Raw genomic sequence first — 19,280 nt, 5'->3', positions numbered from 1 at the left:
TTTGTGACCTCTGACTCGTGGGTTGATGCGTGAGGTCTATTTTTGATACTTTCTTATCAAGACATAGAGCTTAACTCCTCAAAATAACATACTCACACAAAGGCATTAATACTCAGCAATTCAGAATACTTTCTGAAGGTGTCAGAGTGTTTTTCAGGGAAGAATGATTGTCAGTATTCTAGAGATTTTCTTTTTCCAAAGTTCTGCCTCAGCTGTGCCATCATGCAGAGGGGATATTTTTCTCTTTCCTCTACACAATACCAATTTCTTTTCCTTTCCAGGATTTCCTTCCAGGAACTTCTGATTCTTCACTCTTATTATCCAGAGTAGCTTCCTCTCTTCCTTCGAAGATTTGACTGGAGTGGAATCCATTCCCTGAGGCTCAGTTTCCAGTATAAGTTTATCAAATCATTTCCCACAAAGCCAGGCTTCCCCATACAAAATCCTTGCTACTAAAAAGAATTTTTTTTTTTTTAGTTTATTAGCTTTCACATTTTTCATGATAATTTTATGTGTTAGACATTATCTCATAGTTACACTAAATGGATAATTGATTGAAAGAATTGGAGAGGGTTGAGAAATCTTGATTTGTCTGTAATGTAATCAGCTTCTGAGTGCTCTGGGAGAAAATACAAGGCCAGAAGTGTCTTATCCTTTTCTGTTTACTTAAAATGAGAATCTGGCTGCTCCATGACAGGGCTTCTTTTGGGCAGATGGTGATGAAGGATCAAAGGTGAAAGTGCCATCACCAACTGAGCTGCATTTTATATGCATTCTATTTAATCTTCACAACAATCTTATCAATGAGGCTTGGAAACTATAAATAACATTCCTAAAGTTTTGCAGCTAAAGAGATCTAAGTCTAACTGAATCCTGAACAAGAGCTGTTAAGTACAGCATGTGCTCACTAGTTGCTCATTAGTATAATTTTACACTAGCCCATTACACATTATTGGGGGTGGCCATACCCAAGATTCTTTTTTTCCTTGGAAAGCAAGAGTTTATTTTTATACTTCTGCAAATATTAACTCAGTGATTACAACAAACACGGAGCAACCTCAATGCTGTTTATCCAGAGGACAGTCTGAGGGGTCACAATGAATTATTTCTTCTTGAAGCTTTTCCTTCTCCTAAATCTCATAATGACTCTTGGCCATGATTCTGTCTTTTCAATGGCTATGGCTTCTACTCAAACAAGATCCTTTCTGAGGAGTGGTTTGCCAAGCAGTATGAAGTTGTCTGCCCCAACCAGTAGGACCTTCTTCAGTAGAATTCTCTCTCCACATGTCTAGTTCATTTCCAATTAAGGTGACCTTCAGAGGTCACCTTCCACTGGTGACTGGCAAAATGCACCATGGGAAAAAGCCTGCCATCTTTCCCCATGGCGATGTAAAGTTACTTACTTACTTTACTCTGTAAAGTCAGAGAACCATTGACATCTTGGTTACAGCCACGGCCAAGGATGTGTAATAGGCTAGTGTAAAATTATACTCATGAGCAACTAGCGAGCACGTGCTGTACTTGTTTGGGATTCAGTTAGACTTAGACCTCTTTAGCTGTGAAACTTTAGGAATGTTACTTATAGTCTCCAAGCCTCATTGATTGTTGTGAAGATTAAATAAAATGCATATAAAATGCTTGGAAGAGAGACAATGCTCTGTAAATGCCTATTATTATTACTGTGATTTTTGTTGAATAAATCAATGAATCATTGTCATTAGCTTCGTCATTCTGGCAAGTTCTGTTCAGTTTTTCTTGATTTGAAAAATTTTCCATTTCTAGAAGAACTGAGAGAGGAAGCAAGTTGCAAAAGAAGTCAGTAAGTCAGAATCCCTGGAGTGTGTTTAGTTTAACTGTGTTTTCTTTGGCATGGTGCACTGTTACTTAGGCTCCAGTGTAAATTCTGTGAGGTCTTACATCTTAGGATCATCAGGGAGCGGGACTGAGGTGCATACGGCTTGCAAAACTCACCTAGCTTCAGGGATTTGGTCACGAAGGGGCAGAGCACCCTGGCGGTTGGTGAGACTGTGGTGTGGCAGTTTTGAGGAGAAAGGGTGGGAGCATCTAGACTATGATCCAAATCTTGGAGACAGGGGTGGCAAGTGTGATTTTGAGGAATCCATCTATAAAAGACGAGGCCACCACTGGTGAGCGGGGTCCCCATGGCGGCATGTAGTCCTTTTGAGCAAGCACTGACACAAGGGTGATGAGGATCTGGGTACTGACCAGCATACCTGATCAAATGCACTGAAACAGCTTGAGAAGAGGAAGGTGCAGGAAGTCCTGGGGCTCGGGAGGTCCAAACAGCATCAGACTCTTCTCTGTTGCATCAGGTCCCTGCTAAACTGCTGTGGATATAAACTGATATGACTGCTATGGGCCCTGCCCATATCATCAGTATTTGCTCAGGACCTGGGGTAAAGGGGTTTGAGCAGGCTGAGACTACAACCATAGAGAGCTGGGAAAATAAAATATAGGGGCCTGAAGATATGCTTTAGATAAGAAAAGGTACACAAATTGTGAAAAGATTTGTAAGAAGTCCAAATGAATCAGTGATCATGTTTGGATAAACACTGTATTTGATTGAGGTTATGATTTTTAGAGGGCAATTGCTTTTCAGAAATACCAAGTATTTTTGGAGATCTGACACTGTCACTCTCACCAGCTATGTGACTTTGACTAACTCAGGATCAAATGACATAATATTTGTGACTTCGAATGGCAAAGTTCTGTGTAAATGTGAGCTATGACATTAACATAGTTTCTGGAAGGAGTCTTGTAATATTCTGGGTGCCAGATTCACGAATTGTAGGAGATACTGAAATGTAGTAGATTTTTCTGTTTCTTAAACTTCTCTGATGCTTAAATAATCAATTAAGATCTAATTTCATGAATTTAAATCTTGTTAGTGCTTATTCTCAAATATTGCCTTCAGAAGGATTTTGTGGTTCATGTTAAGAATTTGTAGTGGAATTGTTTTGAATTTTTAACTCATTGTTTTTCCTCTGTATTTGTTTGATCTTGGACCATCCCTCCCATTGAAATAGGCCATTCTGTGCTAGTTGTCAAGGAGAACTGATGTAACAATGGAAAATGGAGAAAAACTAGGTCTCCATTTTCAAAAGCCTAGGATGTTAAAAAATAAAAAAGACTTATGATATAGACAAACAATTTAAGAGAAAGCATCCTGAGCTAGAGGAGCAAGTTCTACCCTAACCCTCAGATTAGTCAAGAACTCTTCTGGCTGAAAATACTAGGGGAAACTGGAAATAAGGTGATGGGGGAGAAGAAGTTGGGGAGCTCTGGGGTCACAAAGCTGGAACAGAGAGAATCATATGTCCCATAATGGAGTGCTATCTGGAGGTTAGCCAGCTTCTACTTGAGCAAAGTAACCAAGTGTCACCTAGACTGACACAAAGAGCATTATTCTAAGGGACATGTGCTTCCATTTTCACCAGAAGATTCTGGGAAACAAACTCTATTTCAGGCTGGAAAAATCTGTTATTATCTCACCGAACACTAGAATATGATTTTGTTTTGTTTTTCTGTTTATATTTTAACAAATATAGTTGATACTCTTATTCACTGCCATAGTGGCAATTAAAAAAAAATGCACTTGCTCTTTAACCATCCAAAAAAGTGGTATTAACGATTCATGTCAAATGAACACTGAAATTTTTACGAGTTCATGTAATTTATACAAACTACTTTCGGTGCACCAAGACTTTAATTAGTATAGATAGAAAAAAAATAGGATTGCAAACAATAGCAAAATTATGGCTAGGGATATGATTATGCCTGATAGAAGGTTTTATGGGCTGGAGTATGTTTTTGGTGGAATCCAACAGCAATGTTGATAAATCTGTCTCCTGTCATTGCATCCTGCTTGGGGACGCCCACTAGCAGATGTTCAGATTCACCAAGGATTATTTGCACATCATTAGCGTTGAGGAAGGTGATCTAGCTGCTCTCTAAGAAGCACTAATTATCAACATATTCACTGGGGCTTATGACACCTCAGCATGTTAATGCATTACTTCTGGGTCTTTACAAATATGCTAATCCTATTTGCTACTCAGGTTTCCTGAGGGCTTTGCATAAGCCACTGGAAAGCTTTTTAAAAATTGAGACATCGGCATCCATTGGTGAGCTAATAGAGACCCAGCAAACTAATGTTCTATAATTTAGGCCTTCAGGTGCAGGGAAAAGGAGCCAATATTTGTGTCACAAAACACTTTTTGAAAAAATGCTAAACACATATACTGTAGTGTTTCATGGTTGTGTGGGTGGTTCTACTTTATCTTAGACTGGTGAAGTGAGAGTTGTCTTTATTTTTGAAGAGCAGATGACATGTAATAAACAAAGAAGTCACAGCAGAATAAGTTTCAAACAGGGGAAACTGTAGTATGCTGACTGAAGGGAAAGCAAACTTTTTTGTCTCTGAGTTGGGGGTACACAACCAGGCGTGTACCCCATGGGAGGAGCAAGAACAGGACCAATCAATTCAATGGGAGTATTTCACCAGTCACTAACATAGTAATTGCCCAATTCAGTTTACTTACAATGTTTGGTCATTAGGGTATGCGTGGGTAAGCAAATTCCATTTTTATTCCTCTTTTTCAACCTCATGTGATTTTACAGCACTGGTATTTGACCACAGGGATAGAATCTGTTTAACTACCTCGACACCATGCTGCTTCCAATAACCCAGGAAATGTTTTTTTCCTTTGTAAGCCATTCAAAGACCACATTGATGTATATTATGTCCTGGTTAAACCATAGAATTCAGTTTTTGTCCTAATGCATATGGGCTCATGAAAATAATTCGCCTTCAAGCCTATTATTTATTCAGTGCTAAAATCCTACAGGTAGTAAAGAAAGGGAGAAAAATTTAAGTTGGTGGAGGAAAACAAATGAATCTTTGCATCTCTTAAGATCTTACCTTGTGATTTAAAAAGAAGTACGAAGTGGAAAGAATGTCCTTGGAGCCTCACAAATGTATACTCTGTGTATCCCACAGAATGGCATACACAGACAGTGGCTCAAAATTACCTTAACACAATTATGAATTTTACATGAAGTTTCAAGGAATTTATTCTGATTTACCAAGAATATTTCTTTCCATGTGAAAATAACATCAGTAATTAATTATTGAGCCTTGCTAAGAGCTTTCTGGTGTCCAACATGATTTTTCACTACTTTAGGTGGAGAATTATCTTAGATGTTGTAGTGGGGTCTCTAGAGGCCCCTGCATGTGCCCCATGGAGATGTGAACAATCTAGAAAAATTGAGGGAGGAATATTGTCTGCATACATTGAACCAAAATGATTAATTCTAGGGACAGAGATTTTCAAGCAGATAGGGAAGATGAAGGCTCCCCATTAACCTCCATTATAATTTGCCAGATGGAGATAAATACACTACCTACAGGGCCACTGTATAAATTAAGATAAATTATGTGTGTAAGTTGCATGAGACACGGGGCAATTCTTCATTGCACCAAACTGTCTCATGCATTGCAGGAGTTCTAACCTCATTGGCTTCTCCACCTACAATATTCCAGTAGAACCTATGAAATTATTGTGACAATCAGAGTTGCTCACTGTACATTTCCAAAATTACTTGGAGGGTGGGGAGATGGCTATCACCCACTCAGCCCTATGACCATTGGACTAATTGAATTTTATGGAAACTTCCACACCTGTGCATGCATGAAGCCATAATTTTGCAGCCTTGCTTTTCTCTGTTTTCTAATCAATGGCATATGATTAATCTTCCAAGGAGTTTGACAAGGTCATTTCAAATATTTTCAAATTAATATTTTTCTCTCATTGAGGGTACTATGTAGAAGGCACTGAAAACTCTGGGGTGACAAGAATCATCAATATGAGTAACTGATCTTGGGTGGATTGGGGCACCAGGAATTCTGGGTAATTGGGGCTTAGCTGTTTTTGTTTTTAATCAGTAAGTTTAGGGACTATCACTAGAGTAGAAAATGCTGAGTAACTGGAAAATGACATGTTGGAAACTCTGGCTCAGGAGTTAGGAAATCCCCACTGTCAGTTTCCCTAGGGTAATATACTGGGTTGAATTGGATGTAACTGAAGGGGCCAGACCTTGTAGCTGTATTAGTCTGCAAGTGTGACCATGTCTAGAAGACACCAGGACAATGTAACACCGGCCAATTGAAGGAATAACATCAGTGAAGACAGTTTGTCATAATGTAGTTAAAAATCGATTATTGTTTCCCTGAGTTCTTTCTCTACTTTAATTCCTGACTCAGGGTTACCAGAGGTAAATCAGAAAACACATACTCAAAGGACACAGCAACTAAGAAGGACACACCATGAATTACTGAACAAGCACCCCCTGACAAATGTCCATATGACTTCCAAACAGTGGTCCCAACATCTGAGACTTTGCATCTTTCCAAAGGCATCAAGTTATTAGATTCTTAACTGATGTGCATGTCAGACAGGAATGAACTGCTCATTTTATTCTGGTTTGTTCTTTGTTTAAATGTCATTTTTCATCTTTTATTGATACGTTTTGTGGCTACTGCTACTATAGCTGCTGCTATTTCACGCCCATGGCCCATGAGCTCAGGTTGGATGACACAAAAAAAGCCAGGCAAGGTATGAAACTTAGAAAAATTGTTGCTGGCCAGTATCTACCATTTGGAGTAATGGGACAGGTGACCCAAAATTCCTCTTGAAGTGGGAAGAGGAGAAAATAGGGGTTTGAAGATTTCAGGGTATAGTTGGGAAGGGATCATTTTAAGGGACTCCATTTCTGAAGTGAAAAGAGACTCAGTTGGGAAACAAGGTTCTACTCTTATGAGATTTTTTTTTTCCTGACAAATATCTTAAAGGTCACATACTAATAGTATAAGAACGTTTTTAACCACACAAGTTTCAGTAAAATCAAAATCAAATGCTACTAAGGAAACCAGTCTTTTTATTTTGAACACCAGGTTAGCAAATAAGGAACAGTATACCTATGGGGCTGCATGGCTTGAAGGTCTCAATGGTACCACAAGCAGTGCCAGGGAAACCACAGACTGGGTTTTCTACCCTAAAATGTGGAAACATATTTATTTTCATCTTTTTCCTGTCTCAAAGACTAGACCAGAATGTTGGTGTTAAAAACTGATTTGCACACTGCTCACCAAAACAGTTACGTCCCAAATGGCAAAACATGAAGAGTCTTGCTCTTAGCAACATAAGGACTTCAGGCACGTCCAGAGGAAGCAGTTTCCTAATTGTGCTGACAAGGAGGGCTAGACATTTGCTTTCTGCTTATTAGAGACAGTCAGTGGGAAAGCGGTAGACTTTAAAGAGATGACAGGAAATGGCTTCTCAGAAGTGAAATGAGAGGCCATTTCTACATTGATTAGACGGGAGTGGAAGGGGAGACAGGAAAGCAGGCTGGTAGAAGATTCAAAAAGAAGTAAAGGAGGGCTAAAGGTGCTTCCCTGGACTGTTGTAGGCAGGGCCCAGGGGTGTGCGACTGGGTGAGGGAGATTTCTTCCCAGCTCTGAGAAAGACTTGGCCATTCCTGGGAGTAAGTTGGACTTTCTGCAGAGGCTGCCTGTGAAAGGGAGATTCTAAGTTTATCTCCCAACCCCTCCTCTCTCCCTACCTGTCACCCCCACAGTTTTGGTTTGGAAGAGTAAAGAAGACAATACAAATTACTAAAAGTCTTTAGCACAGTGCCTGGCACAAAATTAGCACTCATAATGAAAACCATTATTTTATCATTATCGTTGTTCATTTTGGTGGAGTGTTTTATTCCCAGCCCAATGGTGGGAACAAAGCAGCTTCTTAATTAGCACTTGTTAATTGGATAATTAATTGGAGTAGTCACAGTGATAATAATAGTAATGAACATTGATTTTGGATTGACTATGTATGTACTTACTATAATAAAGATGATGAACTCTTTATATGTAGCTCTATAAGTGGGACATCAATACTATTCTCTTTTTACAGGTGAGGAAACTGAGGCCTCAGATCACTGAGGTAGTAAATGGCAGAGCCAGGGCTCAAACCCAGGCAGACACTACACTCTCAACCGGAGCACCTCCCCTGAGAGAATGAGACAGTAGCCAGGAACTGGAGGATTCTGACCCTGCTGGAGGGTTCCATCTGTGTAGCAAATCTTGTGAATACATGTGAGGAAGAGGAGATGGATTTCTCTGGTGTAGCAGAGAAGTCCTTAGCTCAGACAGGAGCTGTAGCAGAGAGGGTCTGCAGGGGCAGTGGCAGAGGCAGAGCCAGCTCATTGATTCTGCTGGACTGTGGCCTCCACACAACCCTCCTCGCCTTTCCCTCACTCCTGAAGCCTGCAGCTTCTTGGAAGTGCCCATGAAGTGATGAGAGAAAGCAACCTGGCCAGATGTTGCAGCAACCACAGCAGTAGGAACATGATCAGCGTAATTCTAAGAGGAAAAATGATCATGAGTCTCAAGCTGGGCTTCATAGGCCTGGCCACAGAGAACCTCGGAGGAAGGTCAAACCTAGGTGAGAAAGAGTCTTGCATAAATTTGCAAAGTAGGAAGTTCATATCCTGTGCCCACTGCCTTCCTCTTGTGATTCTCCCTTCTCACATTCCTACCTATTCTGGACCTCAAAGCTCTTTGTCTACCCTGGACCCCTCAATGTGATGGTTCACTTAGGCCTGCCTTTCTCTGTCCAAAAGCCTTGAGCCCAGAATGCACCCTCCTTATTCCTCCCATCACACGTTTCACTTGTTCTATGACTCTACCCTCCTGGCTGACCCAGCTGGAAGAAATTTGATAGGCTAATTTTACCTAAGGACCCAGACTGGATACAGATCTTTGAGTGACTTATCCTAGGGATGTTGATATTTTCAAAAAATATTCCTGAAATGTCAATGACTTGATTCTGAAATAATCAAGTTTCCAGGGGGAGGCTTCAGACTCTGTGGCAGGATTGGAGGGACTTTTGGGCATCCTGTAAGTTGCAGGGGATTACTGATCAGTCTGCATATGTGAGAAAAAGCTGAGTGTTCTCTACTGGCAGCATTTTAAATGAGATGCATGGTGTGTAATGCATTTTATTTCATGCTATGTTAAGCTATTCTCTAACTGTTTCATGTGTATATTCTGTCTATCAAACGGATGATCAGTTTTTAGGACAGGAACAATTCCTCATGCATTTCCTGTACCACATAATCTGTAGGAAAGAAACTCAACAAACAAGTGTCCATTTGTTTATTCAAGTGGGAGCAGGGGAGTGGACACTCTAGGATGATTCATTTTAGGATTAAAAAAAAACCTTAATGACATGATTCATTTAGGGGAAAAAATCAGAAAATGCCTATAGCCCAGGCAGTCTTACTACAAAGAGGTAACTATTAGGGAACTTCTGCAGATTCAGTTTAATTAAATTCAATAACTGCCACTATCATTCCACAACCAGATTTAGGCTTATAAGAAAGTAAACTAGGGTGACGTCACCAAGATAGCAGAGTGGGAGATACAAGCCTTCATTCCCCCACACAAAAAAACAAATATAGACAGCTATCTACAAACCAAAATACAGACCTCAAGTGCTCATCAAAGAATCTGCAGCAATGTGGTGGAGCAAAAAATATGGAGCATATCCATCCACATAGGAAGCATTGCTGGTGATACTGGCCTACATGTGACTCTGGAAGGCAGCCAATAACAAAGAAAAAGGCAGAGGCTATCTGTATCAGCCACTCTGCAGAAGCCACCGTGGCCACAGCAGCCTGCTCTGCACAGGACACCAATATCTCTTGCCACTGAGGCAACCAACAGCCATTTCCCCTGGTTAGCTCTGGAGAAGGAGACATGGCTTTATACCCTCTCCTTCACCCATCAAGAAGCAGTTGCCATGGAGCTGCTTTGGGAAAGGAGCAGCCACATCTTTTAACTTTGTGTGGGCCCTGACCCCCAAGCTGTGGCTCCCTTGAGATTGCCTTCACTCCAGACCCAAGCTCTGTGACTGCTTTGTGCCTGCCCACATATCAGATACTGGAGGAGGCATCACCATAGTGAATTAATTTTCACTTTGGGCCTTGGAGCCAAGTTCTTCCTGCCTATGCCCATGCTCTTGGTGCTGGCTCAACCACTGTAGAAAGCTAGGCTCTATACCAGAGCCATTTAACTCTGCACACACCTGTGCTCCCATTCTCAGCCTCCCAGCTGCTTTACAAGCTATGTACCTTACATAGTATTACCACCACAGCAGTGAGATGCCTGTGCTCCAAGCACCAATGCCTTTACTTCTGTGGATCCTGGAGCTGTTTTTCTTCCATATGTGCCTGTGCTTCAGGCCTCAGCTCCATGAATGATCCACTTATCAGTCATTGGTAGCATGACCACTGTGAGAGGGTACACAAACCAGACCCAAAGCCAAGAGGGATGCCTCAGCCACAACATCCCCAGTGGGAGAAAAAGACCAGGAGGTTCTTAGCAGCCATTGCCACTGAGGACCCCACTGCAGACATCCAGAGCATTGGCTGCTGAGGATCCCTGCAATTTTTGTCAACACCAACCTCAGCTGACAAAGCTGCACAAAGACTACACAGCTGCCCCTTCACTTGTGCCAGAATTACTGTACCCCACCCAGCAAGTGCCCTCAGACCATCCCCCTACCATTGGAGACAGTCTACCTGCAGCAAAACTATCACGTAAAGTCTGAAAGAGGTGTCCACTTGACCAAATGTGTAGACATCACTATGAGATAAAAAACATAAAAAACCAAGAAAACACAACACTACCAAAAGAACACAATAACCTTCCTGTAGCTGACCCCAAAGAAATTAAAGTACGCAAACTGCATTACAAAGAATTCAAAATGACTGATTAAATGAAGTTGAGTGAACTTCAAGAAAATACAGAAAAATAATTCAATGAAATTAGGAAAACAATAAATGACCAAAATTATAAATGTAAGAGAGATTGAAACTACAAGAAAAAAAAACAAATTCTGGAGCTGAAAAATGTAGTGAATGAAATTAAAAAATGCAGCAAAGAGTGTCAACAACAGAATTAATCAAGGAGAGCAAGATGGTGGAATAGAAACCTCCATAGATAGTCCCCTCTGCAAGGACACCAATTTAACAACTATCTATATAAAAAATCACTTTCATAAACACCAAAACTTAGGTGAGTACTCACAATACCTGGTTTTAACTTTATATCATTGAAAGAGGCACTGAGATGGTAGGAGAAACAGTCTTGAATCACCAATGCCACTCCTGCCCAATCCCCAAGCAGGGGTGGCATGGTGCAGAGAGCCTTTCAGGGCACTGGAGAGAGGAAGATCACAGCATTTGTGAGGCATTGAACACAGTGCTGCCCTATTATAACAGAAAACAAAACTGGACCAAATTCAGCTGACACCCACCCACAGAGGGAGGCTTCAAAGCAGCTCTAGCCAGAGGAAAATCACAGATCCCAGTGGTCTAAACTTGAGCTTCTGCAATCCTCGCTAATGGGCTAAAGTGCTCTGGGGCTCTAAATAAGCTTGAAAGGTGGTCTAGGCCACAAGGACTGCAACTCCTAGACAAGTTCTAGTGCCAAACTGGGTCCAGAGACAGTGGCTGGGTGGGCGGCACACAACCTACTGAGACACTAGCTGGGGTAGCTAAGGGAATGTTAGCTTCACCTCTCCCCTAACACCAGGATGCACAGCTAGCTCATGGCACCAAAAGTGACCTTTTCCCTTCACTTGAGGAGAGGAGAGGGAAGAGTGGGGAGGACTTTTGCTTTCATCTTGGATACCAGCTCAGCCACAGCAGAATAGGGCACCAGTCTGAGTCATGAGGCTCCCTTTCTAGGCCCTAGCTCCAAGATGGCATTTCTGGATACACCCCAGGCCAGAAGAGAATCTGCAGCCTTGAAAGGAAGAACCCAGCCCTGGCAGGATTTACCATTTGCTAAATGAAGAGCCCTTGGGCTCTGAATAATCAGCAGAGATATCCAGGTACTATATCAAAGGCCTTAGGTGAGCCTCTGAGACTTGTTGGCCTCAGGTGAGACTCAGCACATTCCCAGATATAGTGGCTATGGGGCAAGACTCCTTCCACTTGAGAAAAGTGGAGGGAAAGCAAAGGGGATTTTGTCTCACACCTTAGGTATCAGCTCAGCCTCAAGGGGTTAGAGCATCAAGCAGACCCTTTGGGTCCCCCCATTCCAAGACTTGGCTCTTGGACTGCATTTCTTGACCTGGCCTGGGCCAGTGGGGAGCCCACTTCCCTGAAGGATAAGTCTCAGGTCAAGTAGCATTTACCACAAGCTGACCAGAGAAACCTCGGGCCAGAAAGGAACATCAGTGGTAGCTTGGCAGTATTCCCTTGGGTCTGTGGTGGTGGTGGTCATGAGGTGAGGCTTCTCTGCCTTTAGAAAGAGGAGGGAAGAGTGGGAAGGACTACATCTTATGATTTAAGAGCCATCTCAGCCACAGTGCAAGAGAATACCAGGTAGACGTCTAAGGTTTTTACTCTAGCTCCTGGTTCCTGGACAGCACCTCTGGACATGCCCAGGGCCTGGGGAGCTTGCCACCTTGAAGGGAAGGACACAGGCCTAGCTGGCTTTGCTACCTGCTGATTGTAGAGCCCCAGGGCCTTGAGCAAGTATAGGCTGTAGCCAGGGAGTGGTTACAGCAGGCCTTGGGTGAGACCCAGTGCTGTGCTGGCTTCAGATCCAGCACAGTGCAGTTCCAGTTGTGGCAGCCATAAGGGTGTTTGTGTCACACCATCCCCAGTGCAAGGTGGCTCAGAACAGAGAGACTTCATTCATTTGGGAGAAAGTAAAGGAAGAGAACAAGAATCTCTAGAGGCCTGGTGATCCAGATAATTATTCTGAAGCTTGTCCAAGCCTACCAAGGAGGTGCCTCTATGAGTCTGTAAGAAGCACAATGTTACAGGCCTTGGGGTGCCCCCTAAAGCAGATACAGTTTAGATCACAACACGCAAGTCCTTCTGAATATCTGGAAATCCTTCCCAACAAGGACAGGTACAAATAATCCCAGACTGAGACAACCACAATAAATACCTAACTCTTCAATGCCCAGACACCAAAGAATGTCAACAGGCATCAACACCATCCAGGAAAACATAACCTCACCAAAAGAACTAAATAAGGCATCAGAGACCAATCCTGGAGAAATGGCTATGTGACCTTTCAAACAGAGAATTCAAAATAGCTGTGTTGAGAAAACTCAAAGGAATTCAAGATAACACAGAGAAGGAATTCACAATCATTTCAAGTAAATTTGACAAAGAGACTGAAATAATTAAAAAGAATCAAGCAGAAATTCTGGAGCTGAAAAACACAACTGGCCTACTGAAGAATGCTTTAGAGTCCTTTAATATTAGAGTTCATCAAGCAGAAGAAAGAATTAGTGAGCTTGAAGACAGGCTATTTGAAAATACACAGTCAAAGGAAAGAAAAAAAAAACAGTGAAGCACAGCTATAAAATTGGGAAAATAGCCTCAAAAAGGCAAATCAAGAGTTATTGGCTTTAAAGAGGAAGTAGAGAAAGAGGTAGGGGTAGAAAGCTTATTTAAAGGGATAATAACAGAGAACTTCCCAAACCTAGGGAAAGATATTGATATCCAACTACAAGAAGGTTCTCAAACACTAAGCAGATCTAACCCAAAGAAGACCACCTTGAAGCATTTAGTAATTAAACTCCTAAAGGTCAAGAATAGACAAAGGATTCTAAAAGAAAAGCAAGAGAAAAGAAACAAATAACATACAATGGAACTCCACTACATCTGGCAGCAGACTTTTCAGTGGAAACCTTATAGGTCAGGAAAGGGTGGCATGACATATTAAAGTGTTGAAGAAAAAACCTTTTACCCTAGAATAGCGTATCTGGTGAAAATACCCTTCATATGTAAAGGAGAAGCAAAGACTTTTCTAGACTAACAAAAGCTGAGAGATTTCAACAACACCAGACCTGTCCTACAAGACATGCTAAAGGGAGCACTTCAATCACAAAGAAAAGGACATTAATGAGTAAAATAAAATCATCTGAAGGTACAAAACTCACTGGTAATAGTAAGTACCTCAAAACACGGAACATTATAAAACTGTAACTGTGGTATGTAAACTACTTTTATCTTAAGTAGAAAGACTGAGCAATGGACTAATAAAAAATATTAACTATAACAACTTTTCAAGACATAGAGAGTCCAATAAGATATAACCAGAGGCAAGAAAAAGTTAAAAAGCAGAGGAATAAAGTTAGGGCCTAGAGTCTTCATTAGTTTTCTTTTTGCTTGTTTATGCAAACAGTGCTAAGTTGTTACCAGGTTAAAACGATGGGTTGTAAGATACTATTTGAAAGTTTCATGGTAACTTCAAACCAAAAAATATACAAAAGATACACAAAAAATAAAAAGCAGGAAATGAAATAATATCATCAAAGAAAATCACCTTCATTAAAAGGAAGACAGGAAGAAAAGGAAGAAGGAAGAGAAGACCACAAAACACCCAGAAAACAAATAGCAAGATGGCAGAATAAGTCCTTACTTATCAATAATAACATTAAACGTAAATGGGCTAAACTCTGCAATCAAAGAACACAGAGTGGCTGAATAGATTAAAAACAAAACAAAACAAGACTCAGTGATCTGTTGCCTACAAGAAACACATTTCACCTATAAAAACACATATAGGCGGGGCATGGTGGCACACGCCTGTAATCTCAGCACTTTGGGAGACTGAGGCAGGCAGATCACCTGAGGTTGGGAGTTTGAGACCAGCCTGACCAACATGGAGAAACCCTGTCTGTATTAAAAATACAAAGTTAGCTGGGCATGGTGGCACAAGCCTGTAATCCCAGCTACTTGAGAGGCTAAGGCAGGAGAATCACTTGAACCCAGGAGGCGGAGGTTGCGGTGAGCCGAGATTGCACCATTGCACTCCAACCTGGGCAAAAAGGGTGAAACTTGGTCTCAAAAAAACAAAAACACAAACACAAACAAACAAACAAACAAACAAAAGACACATATAGACTGAAAATAAAAAGATGGGAAAAGATTCTCTGTGCCAATGGAAACCAAAAAAGAGCAGGAGTAGCTATAGTTACATCAGACAAAATAAATTTCAAGGGAAAAACCATGAGAAGAGACAAAGAAGGTCACTATATAATGATAAAGGAGTCAATTCAGCAAAAGGATGTAACAATTTTAAACATATACGCATCCAACACTGAGCACCTGGATATATAAAGCAAATATTATTAGAGCTAAAGAGTATGATAGGCCCCAATGCAATAATAGCTGGAGACTTCAATGCCCCACTTTCAGCATTATACAGATCTTCTAGACAGAAAATCAACAAAGAAACTTTGGACTTAACCTGCACTATAGACCAAATGGGTCTAAAAGACATTTACAGAACATCTCATCCAATGACTGCAGAATAAACATTCTTTTCCTCAGCACATGGATCATTCTCAAGAATAGACCGTATGTTAGGTCACAAAGCAAGTCTTAAAACATTCAAAAAATTGCAATAATATTAAGTATCTTCTCTGACCATAATAGAATAAAACTAGAAATCAATAACAGAGGGATTTTGAAAACTATACAAATACATGGAATTAAACAATATGCTCCTGAATGATCAGTGAAGAAATTAAGAAGGAAATTGAAATGTTTCTTGAAACAAATGATAATGAAAATGCAACATACCAAAACCCATTGGACACAGTAAAAGCAGTACTAAGAGGGAAGTTTATAGCTATAAGTGTCTATATCAACAAAGAAGAAAAGCTTCACATAAATAGCCTAACTATGCATCTTAAAGAATGAGAGAAGCCAGAACAAATTATACCCAAAATTAGTAAAAGAAAAGAAACAATAAGATCAGAGCAGAAATAAATGAAATTGAAATGAAGAAAGCAATACAAAAGATCAATGAAACAAAGAATTTCATTGAAACAGTTTTAAAAGTTTTTTGAAAAGTTAAACAAAATTGACAAATCTTTAGCCAGGCTAACTTAGAAAAAAAGAGAAAAGATCCAAAGAAATAAAATCAGAGATAAAAAAAGAGACATTACAAATGATACTGCAGAAATTCAAAGGATCATCAGTGGCTATTATGAGCAATTATATGCCAATGAATTGGAAAATCTCGAAAAAATGAACAAATTCTTAGACACATGCAACCTACCAAGATTGAACCATGAAGAAATCCAAAACCTGAATGAGCGATGAGATCAAAGCTATAATAAAAAGTCTCCCACTAAAGAAAAGCCATGACCTGATGTCTTCATTGCTGATTTGTATCAAGCATTTAAAGAAGAACTAGTAACAATCCTACTCAAAATATTCCAAAAACTAGAGGAGGAGGGAATACTTCCAAAGTCATTCTACCAGGCCAGTATTATCCTGATACCAAAACCAGACAAAGAAGCATCAAAAAAAGAAAACTGTAGGCCAATATCGCTAATGAATATTGATCCAAAAATCCTCAACAAAATACTAGCAAACTGTCTGGGCAATCCCAGCTATTTGGGAGGCTGAGGCAGGTGGATCACTTGAGTCAGGAGTTCAAGACCAGCCTGGCCAACATGGCAAAACCCTGTCTCTACTAAAAATACAAAAATTAGCCGGGTGTTGTAGTGCATGCCTGTAGTTTCAGTTACTTGAGAGGCTGAGGCAGGAGACTTGCTTGAACCCAGGAGGTGGAGGTTGCAGTGAGCCAAGATTGAATCACTGCACTGCAGCCTGAACAACAGAGTGAGACTCTGTCTCAAAAAAAAAAAAAAAAAAAAGACTAGCAAACTGAATTCAGCAATATGTTAAAAAGATGATTCATGACAAAGTGAGATTTATCCCTAAGATGGAAGGATGGTTCAATATACATACACAAATCAATCAATGTGGGGCATCATATAAACAGAATAAAGGACAAAACCTATGTAATCATTTCAATTGATGCTGAAATAGCATTTGATAAATTTCACATTGCTTTATGATAAAAACCCTAAAAAAACTGGCAATAGAAGGAACATACCTCAACATAATAAAAGTCATGTGACAGACTCATAGCTAGTATACTGAATGGGAAATAGTGAAAGCCTTTCCTCTAAGATCTGGAACATGACAAGGATGCCCACCATCACCCCTGTTATTCATCATAGTACCAGAAGTTCTAGCTAGAGAACTTAGACAAGAGAAATAAATAAAGGGAATCCAAATTGGTAACAAAGAAGTCAAATTATCCTTGTTTGCAGATAGTATGATCTTCTATTTGGAAAAACCTAAGGACATCACAGACAAGCTGTTAGAACTGATAAACAAATTCAGTAAAGTTACAGGATACAAAACCAAAATATAAAAATCAGCAGCATTTCTATATATCAAGAGTGAACAATCTAAAAAAGAAATAAAAAAGTAATACCATTTACAATAGCCATAAATAAAATTAAATATCTAGAAATTAACTTGACCAAAGAAGTGAAGGATCTCTATAATGAAAACTATAAAACACTGATGGAAGAAATGGAAGAGGCCACCAAAAAATGGAAAGATATTCCATGTTCATGGATTGGAAGAATCAATATTATTAAAATGTCCATACTATCCAAAGCAATCCACAGACTCAGTGCAATCCCTATCAAAATACCAAAGACATTCTTCACAAAAATAGAAAAAACAATCCTAAAATTGATATGGAACCACAAGAGCCAAAACTTTCTTAGTCCAAGAGAACAAACAAGAGGAATCACATTGCCTGATTTCAAATTATACTGTAGAGGTTTAGTGACCAGAACAGCAGTACTGGCATAAAAGCAGACACATAGGCCAATGGAACAGAATAGATAACTCAGAAAGAAATCCACCACCTACCATAAACTAATTTTTGATAATGGTGCCAGGAACATACACTGGAGAAAAGACAGTGTCTTCAATAAGTCGTGCTGGGAAAACTGGATAACCATATGCAGATGAATAAAACTAGACTCCTAGCTGTCACTGTATGCAAAAATCAAATCAAAATGGATTAAAGACTTAAATATAAGACCTGAAATTATGAAACAACTACAAGAAAACATTGGGGAAACTCCAGGACATTGTTCTGGACAAAAATTTCTTGAATAATATCTGATAAGCACAGGCAATGAAAGCAAAAATGAACAAACAGAATCACAACAAGTTAAAAAGCTTCTGCACAGCAAAGGAAACAATCAACAAAGTGAAGAGACAACCCACAGAATGGGAGTAAATATTTGCAAACTACCCACCTGACAAGTGATTAATAACCAGAATACATAAGGAACTCAAACAAATCTATAGGAAAAAATCTAATAATCTGATTAAAAGATGGGCAAAAGATTTGAATAGCTATACAAATGGCAAACAGGCATGTGAAAAGGTGCTCAACATCACTGATCATCAGAGAAATGCAAATCAAAACTACAATAAGATATCATCTCACTCCAGTTAAAATGGCTTATATCCAAAAGACAGGCAATAGCAATGCTGGCAAGGATGTGGAGAAAAGGGAACCCTGTACACTGTTGGTGGGAATGTAAATTAGCACAACTACCATGGATAACAGTTTGGAGGTTCCTCAGAAAACTGAAAATCGAACTACCATATGATCCAGCCATCCCACTGCTAGGTATATACCCCAAAGAAAGGAAATCAGTATATCAGTATATCAAATCAGTATATCAAAGACATATCTGCACTTCTATGTTTGTTGGAGCACTGTTCAGAATCTAAGACTTGGAAGCAACCTAAGTGTCCATCAACAGATGAATGGATAAAAAAATGTGGTACTTATACACAATGGAGTACTATTCAGCCATAAAAGGTATGAGATCCTGTCATTTGCAAATGACATAGGTGGAAATGGAGGTCATTATGCTAAGTGAAATAAGTCAGGCACAGAAAGACAAACATTGAATGTGCTCACTTATCTGTGGAATCTAAAAATCAAAACAATTGAACCCATGGAGACAGAAAGTAGGAGGATAGTTGCCAGAGGCTGGGAAGGGTAGTAGGGGATTTAGGGTGGGGGAGTGGGGATGGTTAATGGGTACGAAAAATAGAAAGAATAAACTAGACCTAGTATGTGATAGCACAGCAGCATGACTATAGTGAGAAATAACGTAATTGTACATTTAAAAGTAACTAAAAAGTATAATTAGATTGTAATATGAGGATAAATGCCTGAAAGGATGGACACCCCATTTTCCATGAGATGATTATTATGCATTGCATGCCTGTACCAAAACATCTCATGTACCACATAAATATAT

General features: G+C 39.9%; 1 pseudogene; it reads right to left on the bottom strand.

Moving 5' to 3' along the window:
• Positions 1-1,036: 1,036 nt before the first annotated feature.
• Positions 1,037-1,383, bottom strand: LOC103892084 (large ribosomal subunit protein bL21m-like; annotated as a pseudogene).
• Between the last annotated feature and the right edge of the window lie 17,897 nt (positions 1,384-19,280).

This window comes from Pongo abelii, chromosome 10, assembly GCF_028885655.2.
Source record: "Pongo abelii isolate AG06213 chromosome 10, NHGRI_mPonAbe1-v2.0_pri, whole genome shotgun sequence".
In the NCBI taxonomy this organism is placed as follows: Eukaryota; Metazoa; Chordata; class Mammalia; order Primates; family Hominidae; genus Pongo; species Pongo abelii.
Note: the sequence above shows the minus strand (reverse complement) of the source record. Positions and strands in the feature narration are given on the sequence as shown.